General features: G+C 30.6%; 1 protein-coding gene and 1 long non-coding RNA gene across 4 annotated transcripts in view; one reads left to right on the plus strand and one right to left on the minus strand.

Annotated features, from left to right (window-relative positions):
- Nucleotides 1–14,355, plus strand: part of LOC142320538 (uncharacterized) — a 505,330-nt gene that overhangs the window by 30,732 nt on the left and 460,243 nt on the right. The window lies entirely within an intron of this gene.
- LOC142320539 (uncharacterized) overlaps nucleotides 13,759–14,355 on the minus strand; it is a 216,127-nt gene continuing 215,530 nt past the window's right edge. For both annotated transcript variants that reach the window (XR_012755428.1, XR_012755429.1), the window contains one exon: nucleotides 13,759–13,882. This is a non-coding gene — a long non-coding RNA (uncharacterized LOC142320539). The remainder of the gene's footprint in view (nucleotides 13,883–14,355) is intronic.

The following is a 14,355-nucleotide window of genomic DNA, read 5'->3' on the forward strand; positions in this document are numbered from 1 at the left end:
AGATTCTGTTAGAGATCTAAATGTTTTAATGGAAGATTGTAAAGATTTTATAATAATATTGATAGGTGATATAAATATCAATACGTTAGATACTAGTAGTTCAATTGATAAAGAATATGAGATTGTTATGTAATGTAGGGGTTTAGTAAGCGCTATTGAATGTGCAACTAGAGAAGAAATTAGGGATGGTGGTTACCAATCCCAACTTACCATCAAAGTACGAGATTGGTTTATCTCGTACTTTGATAGAGCATATTTATGTGAAAAGTAAGTGTAGTATTAAACATTCTGCTGTAATACAATGTAAAATATCAGATCCCTATTCAATTGTAATAGATTTTCACTCTAATTTGGTAACTAAGGAAAGTACTTCTGAGGAGCAGACGGTAGTTAAATATAATAACAAAAATATTCAAAAGATAATTGAGAAATATGACTGGTTTTTATGCATTAATACGGTTACTCAGATATATTTAAGAAATTTAATTAGTTGATAGCTGATTATTATAATAGCAATTTATTAACTGTTGAAAATAAAAGTTTACCTAAGTATATAAGCAATAATAATAAAACAAAAGGTTGGTTTACTGAGGAATTGTAAAACATTTTAGAAAAAAATAGTCTGTTTAGAAAATGGAAATCCAATCCCAATAATGATCAGTATAAATTAAATTATAAGCGATTTGGAGATAAATTACATAACAAAATAAATAGAAGTAAAAAATTGTATTATAAACAAAAATTTGAAAATAATGTTAAAAATACTAAAAATATATTGTTTCATTTAAATAAATTATTAGGTGGGAAGTCTGATAAAGATATTGTTAAAAAGAAATAGTTGAATCATTTGGATCAGACAAAAGTATAAATACAATAGTAAATGGTTTTGCGATTAATTTCGTTAGACAGATAGAAGATTTAATTATAAAAACAGAAAAGTAATATTAATGATGAGTGTAACATTAGTTATCGATTTTATTTGCCTTATAGGAATCCTGAGTTGGTGAAAAAACGTATTTCAAATGGTGTTGATATTACAAAATCTGGCTACGATGGTATTAGAGCAATTGATATGCCTAAATGTAGATATATTTAGTGACATAATTTCTGAATTAATAAATAATATTATAAGATATGGTATTTTTCCACACATTTTTAAAATTTCAGTAATTAGACTCAGTTAATTTCAGTAATTAATTAAAAAGGGGGATGTTTCAAATATGTCAAATTATAGGCCTATTAAAATATTATCTGAAGTTGAAAAAAAAAAAAAAAATTGTAATCCAATTAAATAAGTATTTAAAAGATAATAATGTTATAAGTTCAAACAAATTTGGATTTCAAAGGAAGGGGAAGAGAAAAACTTAATTTAATAGGTTTTACAGATTATATTTACAACAAAATAAATAAAGGATTAAGTGTATTAGATAGTTTTATTGATTACTATAAAGCTTTTGTCACGGTTAATCATGCATTGTTAATTGCTAAATTAAGAAAACTAGGAGTTCAAGGTATTTATTTGAAGGTGTTTGAAAGTTATTTTAAGAATAGAAGATTTGTAGTTTGTAACCAGAATGAATTTAATTTACTTGTAAAATGATCTTATGAAAATAGATTATTTGTAAATGATAGTAAAACAAAAGTATTTCATTTTAAATCACCATATTTGTATGCATTGATTTATTTGTTGGGAATGAAATGATATGTAATTGCTCAGAATTGGATTTTGTAACAGATGTTTGTTACTTGGATATTATTTTTGATACAAATCTTAAGTTTTTTTAGACATATTGATTTTGTATTTAATAATATTAAAAAACTCTTAGGGTGTATTTATGCAACTCACCGGGTTGGTCTAGCGGTGAACGCGTCTTCAACAAAATCTTCCAAATCAGCTGATTTGGAAGTCCATAGTTTCATCGTTCAAGTCCTAGTAAAGTCAGTTACTTTTACACGGATTTGAATACTAGATCGCGGATACCAGTGTTCTTTGGTGGTTGGGTTTCAATTAACCACACATTTCAGGAATGGTTGAATCCTCTGAAGTAATACCTGGACGGTAATTACTGGAGGCTATACAGGTAATAGATGGTGGGTGTATTTATATAGTAAAATTTTATGTTAGGCAAAAGGAATAAAAGTGGTGTACAAGTCATTAGTAGAGTTAATTGTAAGTTATGGGAGTTACAGATCTGGGGAGGTACAAGTTATAACTATTTAAGCTAACTAATTGTATAACAAATAAAAATTCTGAAGATTATAACAGGAAATAGAGTTACATCGTCACAGATTTACAGCGTATTTGTGAAACACTGACACCGGTCGTCTTTTTTAATACTATCATATTTTACAAAACTACACTGACGATCGTTTTAAAGATACATCAGAACATAGGTTCTGTAGAAGTAGAAGGAAAAAGTATCTTATACCCAGGTCATTTAATAAATATGGTAAAAAAGTTAAAAATATCTAATACCTACGTTATATAATAATATACCTCATGACATTGACCTGCATATTGAGTGTGATAAATTTCGGAGCGGTATTAAATTGTGGCTCCAAAATTTATAAAATAAAAAATAATGTAGAAACTTAATAAATGAACTAAAAAGCCGTCGTATATATTTTCTAATAATAATGAATTAAGTATTAAATAATTTGAAAATTTGGACTACTAAGTATCTTTGATGAATAATGTATTATGTTCTGATTGTATTATACTTATTGTTTCTCCATAATGGCTGCCCTTGCGCCATTATTTTATCTAATTAATAAGTTAGTATTTAGAGAAAAGCAATGTAATTGCCCAAAATAACCTTTGATTAATTATTGTATTTGTATATATAAATAACTGTATTTTTTGGCACCTAATGTTAAGTTCCTTGAAAACTTATAAGGACCCTAAATTGAATGGAAACAATAAAAATTATTTCATTATTATTATTATTATTATTATTTCATCATCACCATCATCGTCATTATTTTACGTTTTAAACCAATAAACCGTAAATAAATAGTCTGGGTTGTCAATCTCTCATTATCCTGATCGAGCCACAAACACGCCTCAATATATATATTATATTAGCATCCCCGTCGCGGTTTCGCCCGCGCAATATATTACTTGTGTTTCCTATCGCGGTCAATTTTTTTTTTACTTTATTTTCTATCAAGTAGCCGGAGGCAGCTGCAGCCAGCCCTGTCACACGTATAGTAACAAAGGCAATAGCTGTGTAGGTTGAGCTGCCGCGCCGTACATCGTCGCACCCCTTTCAAAATAAAAAAAAAACGGAAAATGATTTTTAATATTTATCTACAGTATTTGTAAGCCGAAATGTAGTGAATATCTCGTTTAGTATAGGGAATATTTGCAATTATTGTTCAAAACCTTTTTATTTCTTCACCTTTTTCAAGGTCAATTTTCAAAAAATCTAGAAATTAGAATTTAGATATTCATCTGGAGATTGCACACAAAAAAAATGAAATTGATATTCATTTGTTACCGAAAAATTAAAAAAAAAAATAATAATAATAATAGTCGGGCTTCAAAAAAAAAATTCAATTTGAATCTTTCAATTTAGCATTTCAAAAATCTAGAAATTAGTTTTTATGTATTTGCATAACAATTACACACACCAAAAATCAAGCTGATATCTTCATTTGTTATCAAGAAATTAAAAAAAAAAAAAATAGTAAATTTCATTGTTACTCCGTTTTAACCATTTAAACTAAGAATTAAAAAAAATCCTTTATTAATGTGCACTTGCATCGCAAGAAGTACGTGTATACAAATTTTCATTAATTTATTTTCAATAGACTTTGGTAGTTGTTGATTATAAATCACTCATGACATTTTTTTTAATAAATATAGGCCTACATCGTAAAAGAGTTTGCGCTTCGTAAATCTCCAAAATTGCAAGATCATTTCTTTGATATTTAGATATACTGTAGTAGTGTCTCTGAAATTGTGCACTTTACTAATCGAAAATTTGATTAATATCGATTGAGTCGTTGTTGAGTTACTCTCACTTTATGGTCGAAAACAGACAACTTACCCTCAATTTGAGGTTATGTTGATTGTGTAGTGGTGGTGTAACAGTGGTGAGAGTTGAAACGTGATGCTTGTATGTAGCTTCTACTCGTTAATCGAACGTATGCAGTAAGTTGCACTCTGAAAATCAGTGCGTTACTGACTGCGAAATAGTAAGGGGATCGTAAACAGAAAATCGGATTTCTTAACTAGAACTCTTTTTATTTCATACTATTTGGATTAAGCAGCTTGAGCTTATTTATTAGAATATTACCGACCTCCGTGGCGCGAGTGGTAGCGTCTCGGCCTTTCATCCGGAGGTCCCGGGTTCGAATCCCGGTCAGGTAAGGCATTTTCATACGCTACTTGTCATTCATCTCATTCTCTGAAGCAATACTTAACGGTGGATCCGGGGGTTAAAATAAATAAAAAAATTAGCGATTGTTCGGTTATCCAACGATAATTACAATTAAAATAGTAACGGTAATTACGATTATAGTAGTAAATATCTCCTTTATTAATAATAAAAATAATAAAAACAAAAAATGCTTTTCCTTAATTAATTTTCTAAATCATCTTTTAAATTTTAGCTTAACACATTTTTCTTACATCCACGATTTTTCAGCTATTGTAACTGATTAAAATACACACAATCAAAATTTATAGAAGGTTTGACTTTTTGATTGATTAAAAAGATTATTTAGTTCAATAAACTTTAATTGTAGTTGCTAGTTTTAAAATAGAATCAGCAGTATAATAAAAATATCTTGTAATAATTTTAATTTCCATCTATTATATATGAAAATTTCCGAATTTTTCTTTTTTATGTAAACATTTCACCATTATTTACAAAAAAATAAATGTTGGAAAATTTATCATTTTTATTTTTTCTGCATTCTCAACGTAGTTGAGTTCAATGTATTTTTAACTATTTAGGGGGGAAAAGTAACTGACATCATCCTTGATAAAAAAACATAACCATATGCAAAACAAATAAATAATACCTTCAAACTTTACGAATTACTAACACTAAATAAAAGTTAGAAATACAAATATATCATGAGTTCATAAAACAAAATAAAAATACAGTCATATTTCATGGCTCTTGCGTGATCTTTAAAATTTTACGAAAACGTTTTCGTTTCTTACCCAATATAAAATTATTTTAGACTATATTATTGCACTTTATCACCTACATTTATTTACATTCGGTGAATTTTTTTTTATATTAGGATTCTGGATAATATATTTTATTATAACTTTTTAATGATATGTTTAAATGTCTTTTTAAAATTTTATCCATTTTAGTTGTAATTAAAATTATTACATATGTTAGTGTAATGAATTCTTTTCTTTAAATTTCTTTTCTGTAAGGACCTTTAATAACGGAAAAATGTTGCGAAATTATTTTAAAATCACAACAGTTAATTCGGTACAAAGTACCTTCCTCAGGTGTTACAAAGAGTATACTACTGTTTGTAACACCTGATAGAGTGTATTCTGTTTGTAATATCTGAGCAATACTTTATTACTTAGGTACTTAAGAATACAGATACTCAGTACTTAAGAATACAGTAACATTTTGTAATACATTTTTAACATTTGAGGAAGGTACTGTGTACCGAAATGGCTATTCTGATTTTTTTTAAAAATAAGGTAGATATAATGAGAGGTTCCACTTCAATTTAAGAAAAACTTTAAATTTTGATTTTTCTTTTATTTTTATTTAAAAAAAATAAATTTTAAATTGTAAAGCAAGTGTTATGTAGTTTGTCTACATAACACGTGATTTACATTTAAAAACAAATTTATTCTAAACAACAAAAATGTTATCACTAAAAAATAAATATTTGTTACTCATCCTGCAAATTATTACATTATTAATAATAAAATGTTAATTCATTTTACAATAAAAATTAAAAAATGATATAAAAAAATTATAGCTTGATATTTTAATATTTATTTTTATTTTTCTAAAATATTAATTTTAACTTAAAAAGCCGCGATAAAAATTAAAAGAATACTACTTTATATATATACATATATACTTTTTTTTAAATTCGGTAAGAAATTAAAAACAACCTACTAACCCTGAATTTGAGTAAGATTAAAAAAAATTGAAAATGATTGGAAAACTGGTTACTTACTAAAAAGAAAACTTGATTTTGCATTTATTTTTTATTAAAAATATGAATAAACAGGCAACAAAACGCTACCTGTATGAAAAAAGGCGTTTGTAAAAAAAACCATGATGGAAAATATACGTTTTGATAAAATTAAGAAAATAGATACAAAGTAACGATGCATACTGCTACCCAGTTCCAGTTATCTTTCTGTAATGCGAGAATTTGTTTATATATGACGAAATTTAGAAATTTCTTCTCTGATGTCTGTTAAAAAATAACTATAATTCTAAATAAAACATGTTTTTTTATGGTTTTAGGTTCAAAATTTGTATCTTTTAAGATTCAAAAAATTATAAATAATAATAATAAACCATAATCCGAGTGTAAAATATCAGGAATATATTTTATTTTTAAAACACAAAGGGGAATATTCATTTTTTAAAATTTCATAGCCTAAAAAATTCTACAGTTTGTTTTAATAGTTTTTATAAATTATTTTTCAGATAATTTACAAACATATTAACTGCTTAAGTCAGTGAAACAGGAAATTTTAGAATGTGTTCTTCTTTGATCCTAATTTCTTTTTTTAAAGTTTTCATTAAAATATAAATTCTGAAGAAAATTTACCAAGAAGGAATGTATTTCAAAATGAAAATTTGAGAGATATACATTTAATTCTTTTCGAAAAAGGATGAATGTAAACGATTGTAATAACGTAATCTTGAGAGTAGCTTTCAGAACGCTTGGAATTCTAACGACGGCCAAGCTTAAACATAGAGGACAACGTAAAATAAATCAATTTACAGGCTGTATTGTAGAAGTTAAATAGATGAAACCAAATGAAAATAAGTTTAACTTATTTTTTTTTTTAATTTGCGGTACTTCCTAAAACTTCGGGTTGTTACTGGCTTGAACTATATTATTGATTATTTCTTAAAATGTAATTTAATTTCAATAAGTTATTAAACCGTTTTTGAAAATAAATTGGTTTCACGATAGGGTGGATTTGAAACAGTTTTAACGATTTCTGTTAGACCTACACTGCATACAATGTTAACTTCATTAAGTTGAACGCTTTTTTCGTTTTTTTCTGGAGTGAAGTTAGTATGCGGTTGTATTATGTAAAAAAAAGTGAGAGGAGGACTGGCATTGAGGAGGGGGTAAAAAGCCTACGAATATCGGCACACTTTTAGGCTAACTCAATCGGATAATTGATTCAGACACTCAATTTAATCGGTTGTTGAAATTAAAAAAATGAAAATTTTATACTTTGTTACCGACTTTGATTTTACACAGAGTGTAATTTACGGTAGACCTACTGTGATAATAATGAATAATACATAAGAATGAATTGAAATTAAAGTTATGAATATTTAGTAATGTCATTTACGAAGCGGTAGTATTCAGTATTTAAAAAAAAAATCAATCTGTCTTTATTAATTAGAATTTTAAATAAAAGAGTAAGATACATTATTAACACCGTAAAAAATAGAACACAACAAAAAGAACGCTCCATTAAACCTAAAAACCCCTAAAAAGTCTTCAAAACAAAAAACAAAAAAAAATGCTTCATTAAACCTAAAATGGCTCCATTAAACCTAAACTTCAATGTTCCTTATTTTAACTGTTTCTTTTGTATTTATTATGCTAGATTTCTTTTTCTTAAAACTATTCTGTCCAACACAATTGACTTCACATTACTCAAATTTTTTGGATGAAAAATTAAAATTTACTGAATTTATGAGTTTAAAATTTAAGCGTAGGGATTATGCTACTATTATTCAATGAATTCACCCATCAAAAAATACTCAAATTTTTTCAAGGATCTTACTTTGCATGCCTTCTCAGTGAACTACTATAACTTAAATTATTTTTGTATGCATTCTGGCTTCCAACAAACACTGCTTCCACAATAAGTCTCATTACCTCTTTCCTTCCTCGTAACACATAGACACCGACTTGAAACACTCTTCCAAATTTTTCACGAATGATTCTCTTTTTCATTCAAATCTAAATTACCATAATATCTATCTAATTTTAGTGTTAAAAAAAAATTTAGTCAGCCGCACCAAGTAAAAGTTTTGAAATTTGCTGTTTAAGTATCTGCTCTGTATCAGGAAAAATTTTGTTTACAAAGAAATCACGTAAGAGAAATATATATCCCTATGTTTTCAAACAAATAATTAAATTTATCTTTATATAAATTATACATTACAAGTATTTATCGTTAATTATGAAATGAATTCACCTGGTTAGTCTAGTCGTTAAACTCGTCCTCCCAAAATCAGCTGGTTTTCGAAATCAAGAGTTCAAAGGTTCGAGTCCTTGTAAAGGCAGTTACTTTTATAAGAATTTGAATGCTAGACTGTCGTTATCGGTGTTCTTTGGGGGTTGGGTTTCAATTAACTGAATTTCAGGAGTGGTTTTTGTTTTCAGGAGTAGTCGATCTGAGTTTTTTCCAGACTACATGTTTACCGGTACGTTTACACTAACACTGCAGCTACGTCATGACTGGAAATCCGGTAGCGATAATTGCATTTGTCTGTATATACACACTGAGACCCGGCAGTAGCTGGAAAACTAGTTAGAGAAAATAAACAATTATGCAATTTAAGATTTTATGATATGCAATTTTCTACAAGACCCAAAAGATAAACTTCAATAGCTGATGTTTCGTTCTGTCCTTTGCATTGTTAATCCTTAAAAATCAGAAAAAAATTCATAGCAGTATCAACAGCTTTATAACAGTATCACAGAAAACGTTTTATTGGAAAAATTCACCAGCATAAGTCAGATTTTATTTCGTAACTTTCTATTTTGTAATGGAAAATATTTATATTTTAAAAATTCTTTATTTCTCATGTATGAACGAAATACTTCAACCTATAATATTTAACAATTCAATAATTGCTTTTGTTTAATATACATAACATATGAACATGGTGTTTTGTTTCAAAAAAATTACGAATTTTTTCTTATAAAAAAAATATTCCTTTTCTAAGATTAAAGCTTCACAAGAAAATGGAACATCGAACTGAAATTTATTTTATCACTCAGTTAAACATTGGAGGTGAAAAATATAAATCGACTTTTTTTTTGATAAAGGAAAAGTAGATTCTATTCTCATTTTTTGAAATTTCTTATACTTTTTTTTTGTGTTAAAGAGGTAGGGGGACTCCCATTTACGGACGCTTAAGCAGTGTCGGGCTCGCTAACAGGTGCAGCAAGATGTTATTAATATGCGTATGTAAACCTGCGCACTACCGACTAAACCGCCACCCCTGGCTACCGCCCTTCCTGGAACCGCTAACGAAGCATTCCTTCTGGAAGAGGGGTTACACGCCCGCTCACACACTCATACGTCATAGTGCAATCACATGGTAATAGGAATATCAACAGAAACATATCAGTTAAGCAAAACAACAGCAAACATCACCATACATCAAGATACAGAAATAGATTATGAAACTACGTACTACAGACTACACACAAAGAAAAAAGTCACACAATATCTGTGGACGCCAACAGATACGGGACCGGAGTGTCCGCGGCCTCTTCACGTCAAGGCGACCCCCACATGTACGAGGGACCCCCTCACTCACGAACCTGTCCGCCCCGCACTCTCCGATGCCGCCTATTGTTTCGTGACTCCTCCCATGCTTGGAGGTCTCTCATCATGATTTTCACGTACGTAGTGATCGCCTTCCAGTTTTCTTTCTTTTCTATCATTATATCCATCAGCTCCTCAGGCTGAAACATCACTTCCCTGCCTAGTCCGTCAAGTAGCTCTGTCCTAGTTCCTTCGTATCTCGGACAGTGGAAGAACACGTGGTGTGGCGTTTCCTCCTCCTCGCATACCGGGCAGTTCTGTTCATCGTCGAAGCCGTACTTATGAAGGTATGCTCTATATCCCCCAGGGCCGGCTATAATCCAGCAAGGTAATGGTAAGGCTGTAATCCAGCAAGCCATGAGATCTCCCTCGCCAGCGCCTTACATCTCTCGCCAGGCGGTGTGTCCATCTGCCTTTTGTGCTACCGTCCCACAGTTCTTGCCACTTGTTCTCCATCTCCTCCGTCAGTGTACGTGTCCATCTTCTTCTGTCTGCGGGGGAGAGAGCACCAAGCTCACGTAATCTTATCCGTATTTCGATTACCAAATCTTTGGGGAGGATTCCCGCAAGTACTTCTATCGCATCCTTCGACACGGTCCTGTATGCTGCGGTGATTCTTAGGCAGCACCTCTTGTGTAAGGACTCCATCATGCCTTTATATTTTTGGTACTTCGTTAGTCTCCCCCATACCTCTGCTCCATCTAGCGTTGCATAAACTACGCTTACAAGTAGTTTCCACCTTTGCTGCTTTGGGCCATGGCAGTTCGGGAGAAGGACAGCAACTAACTACCTTGTTCTTTCAGCTTTTTCACATGCCTCCTTTACGTGTGTGCCGAAACGAAGCCGGGCGTCTATCCAGAAACCTACGTACTTAACCGCCGGTCGTGACACTATTCTTTGTCCTTCTATTGGTATCACTATGGTGGGTCTTTGTTTGACCTTTGTGATCACGACAGCTTCTGTTTTTTCGGGCACCATCTGCAATCCAACCTCGTTCATCCATCCGCTTATTGTGTTGTAAGCATTTCTTTTACCTACACCAACTTTTATGAATAAAAAAACCCTAATAATTCATTCCCAATATACCGTTTTCATATAATTTTAGGTAGATTTCATAAGAAAGCCTATGGCAATGGGTACCATGATTCGAATTCCAGAAAATTTCGACATTTCGAGTTTCACATCCCCCAGACCCCAGAACCAGTTCAAAAGTTTATAAAAATATTTCGCTTTCTTGTGGACACTATAACTGCCGTAATTTTGCACCAATCAGTTTAAAATTTATACATAAAATATAACCATCCAAAATCTCGGTCGAGTTCATTAATGGGCTAAATCGGACCATGGGGTTGGAAATGGGACGGCTTTTTTAAAAAACCAAAATATGCTATAACTTTCCTATTAAGTAAAATATCGAATTCATTTAAATCTCCTATTATTCTTTCGATGAGGACCTAAAACTCATCTCAGTAAAGTTTTTTGATATCACCAAATATTGGCTCAGGGGATGGAAAAAATGGGGTTTCGAAGACAAAAAAATCAAACCTCCCTTAATAGGCACAGTATCGAATCGGTTTAAAGTGGTCGTTAGTTCTCAAACCATTACCTAAAACTTTTGTCTGAAACAATTTTTGATATTACCAACCCTTACGGTATTGGATGACCAAAATATTGCTGGAATTATAAGAAGGTATGCTAAACATGTGAAACTTTTTTCGCACGCAACCATTGTCGTATTGAGTAAATTTGAAGTTTTTCTTAACTTTAAGGTGGACATTTTTTTTTATCCCCTTAGCACCGGTGAAATCTTTCTCCGCCTTCAGGCGTGACGAAAGCGATTTTTTTTTTATAAAGAAAAAGTAGATTGTATTCTCATTTTTTGAAATTTATTTTACCGACACCAACTTATGAATTAAAAAACCTAATAATTCATTTCCAGTAAACTGTTTCCATATGGTTTCTTAAAATTCTAACGGTTTTTATGTATGATATTTTAATAAAATTCAGTATGGGTTAGTAAATCGCAAGAAACTTTTACGATTGATTATCGTAATGGCTTAGAATGGTAGAAGCCGTCGTAAAACGTTTCACATAAAGTAGTTGAAAAACGATATAGTAATAATAATTTTTAATACAAAATATTATGTATCATTACGAAAAAATAAGTAAAAAAAAGAAATACTTCCTTGAAGCGAGATATATGCCTACAGTAAATTTAGAATGTTATCTTCAATTTTTTAACATTTTAAGGGCCATGTATTTAAATAGCGGTCCTTCTTATGTGATTTTCATTCATTAGGATAAAAGTAAGCAATCCGCAGTCAGTAACAGAAATTTATTACAGGTTTTCCGCTAGTAAATTCGAAATTACACTACAAAAGAAGTAAAGATTTTTAAAGAATAAAAAAGATTTTTGATGATATATTTACGGAATATTTAGTTTAGAAAACTCTACTTTAAGCCAAAAAATAGGTAAGAAAAAAACTGTTTTAAAGCAAATTAAAGAAAAAAAGGTAGATTCAGAAAATGAAGTTTCTGGGAAAACAAATGAAAAAGTACTTTTTGTCTCTTAATTTTCTGAAATAAAAAGATGACAAGATACCCAAAAATTGGCATATAATGACATTTCATGATATATTATGGGACAGATAAATTTACATAATATATATTGAATGAAAGGAAAAACTATATTTAGAAATGATATAGTTTCCATCTAAATGAACAGTAAAGTTAAAATACTCGAGAAGTACTGATTACAAGTAAGTTTTAAAAATATGTTTTTTTTTTTTTTAGTTGGTGTCAAAACACACTTTTAATTTTTTCTAGTTCACAGCTACGATTACTGCACCTGAAGTTAACAGTAAAAAACATTAACCCATATACTGTGCATACAGGCGCCTGGATGCGCTGCTTGAAACCCAAACTGGGGCCATGGCTTGGGTGAGAGCATGGGGAAGTGGAATATTATACTTCCCAGCTCCTCTCCGGTCATGGAGGATTTTATATCTATTTAAGTAAATTCCGAAGAAGAGAGTTACCCAACTGTGTGTATTGTGGGCATTTTGACTCCGCTCAAAATACTTTCTTTGAATGTCCAAGATGGGAGGAAACCAGGGAGAGGACATATCTGAGGGGCGTCCCCCCTAATGCTATTGTATCGTTCATGCTCCGAGTCTCAGAGGAATGGAAGGCGATTGAAAAACTGGCAAGGGACATTCTACCAGAGAAAGAAGAAGACTGTAGAGAGCGAGTTAGAGATATGGGGTCTTGAGAAAAAAAAAGACCGAGTCTTTTTTCTTCTCAAGACGGTGCTGGGGAGAGCCCGGGAACGATATACTCGGGGCAGGCTCACCCTCCGCCGGCGATTTGAGACAGGTATTAATCAAAATGTACAAACCGAGTCCCGGTCTCTGGAGGGGAGCCCAGGAACGACATAGTCGTGCCTTGCTAACCCCTCTCTGATGATTACAGGCAGGCAAATGGGGAATAGAAATAAATTAAGAAGTAAAAGATCCAACGGGCGGGCCACCTGCCGTAACGAATATTATGACGGCGGGCAGGAAGGCTCGTTTGAGTTACGATGGCACTTACCTGGGCTGAGTCATGCTTAACTGCAGATCCAGTCCAGGTGAGTAGGGATAAAAAACTGTCTAACACCTCATATTAGCAACCTATAACCTTAAATTAATTTAATTTTGTAGAAATCATAATCTTAAAGTGAGTCTACTATGAGCGGTCTCATAGTCTATTATGATACTTTGGAGACTGGATGAATAAAATAAATGAGTTTATGGTCCTACGAGTTTGTCAGAGTGAAATGATTATAGATAAAAACAAAAGAAATAAAATTATATTGAGATATTTTTGAATATCGTAATAAAAATATTACTAAATAAAATTATATTTTTATACTTAAAATAAAAATAAGCCCAGCTTTTGTTCTATTCACAAGTTTTTAATGACTAAAAGTAACTTCGTAGACACAACTATTTACAGATATAATTAAGCTAAAATTCTGCTTACAGTTTTATGGATAGTCAATCGATGATTCAGTAGTTGCTTTCAGTATTCTGATGAGGGCTTGTAGTCTGTCAATTTCTCCTGTATTTTTTCTTTCTACTAACGGATCAGACAGTGTTGTCTTAAACGTAATGTGACAACAATGAAAAATAAAAAAAAAACTATAGAGAATATCGAAAAATAAACAAATAGAATTTAATTAAAGTAATGAATATACAAAATTAATAATTTATTTAACCTACAATTTTTTTTTTTTAAAACACTTTGTTCTTAATGTTCTACAGATAACTTTATTAGATGAAGTACAAAAAAAAAAAAAAAAAATGCATTTTACAGTTTCATGAAATATTTAACAAAACACCGGATATTTTAACTATAATACTAAAATTACTAAATATTTCTTTAATAGAATAATAAAATTAGACAATATTCACTTTGAACATAAACTTCCGTTAAAAATTAATTCTACTAATAAATAAGTTTCTCATTAGGAATCCATCAACATCGTTTAATGCTGATTCAGAGAAATTTATCATCATTGACTCATTTAAAATACAAAGTAAATAAAACAA

This window comes from Lycorma delicatula, chromosome 2, assembly GCF_047948215.1.
Source record: "Lycorma delicatula isolate Av1 chromosome 2, ASM4794821v1, whole genome shotgun sequence".
Taxonomy (NCBI): Eukaryota; Metazoa; Arthropoda; class Insecta; order Hemiptera; family Fulgoridae; genus Lycorma; species Lycorma delicatula.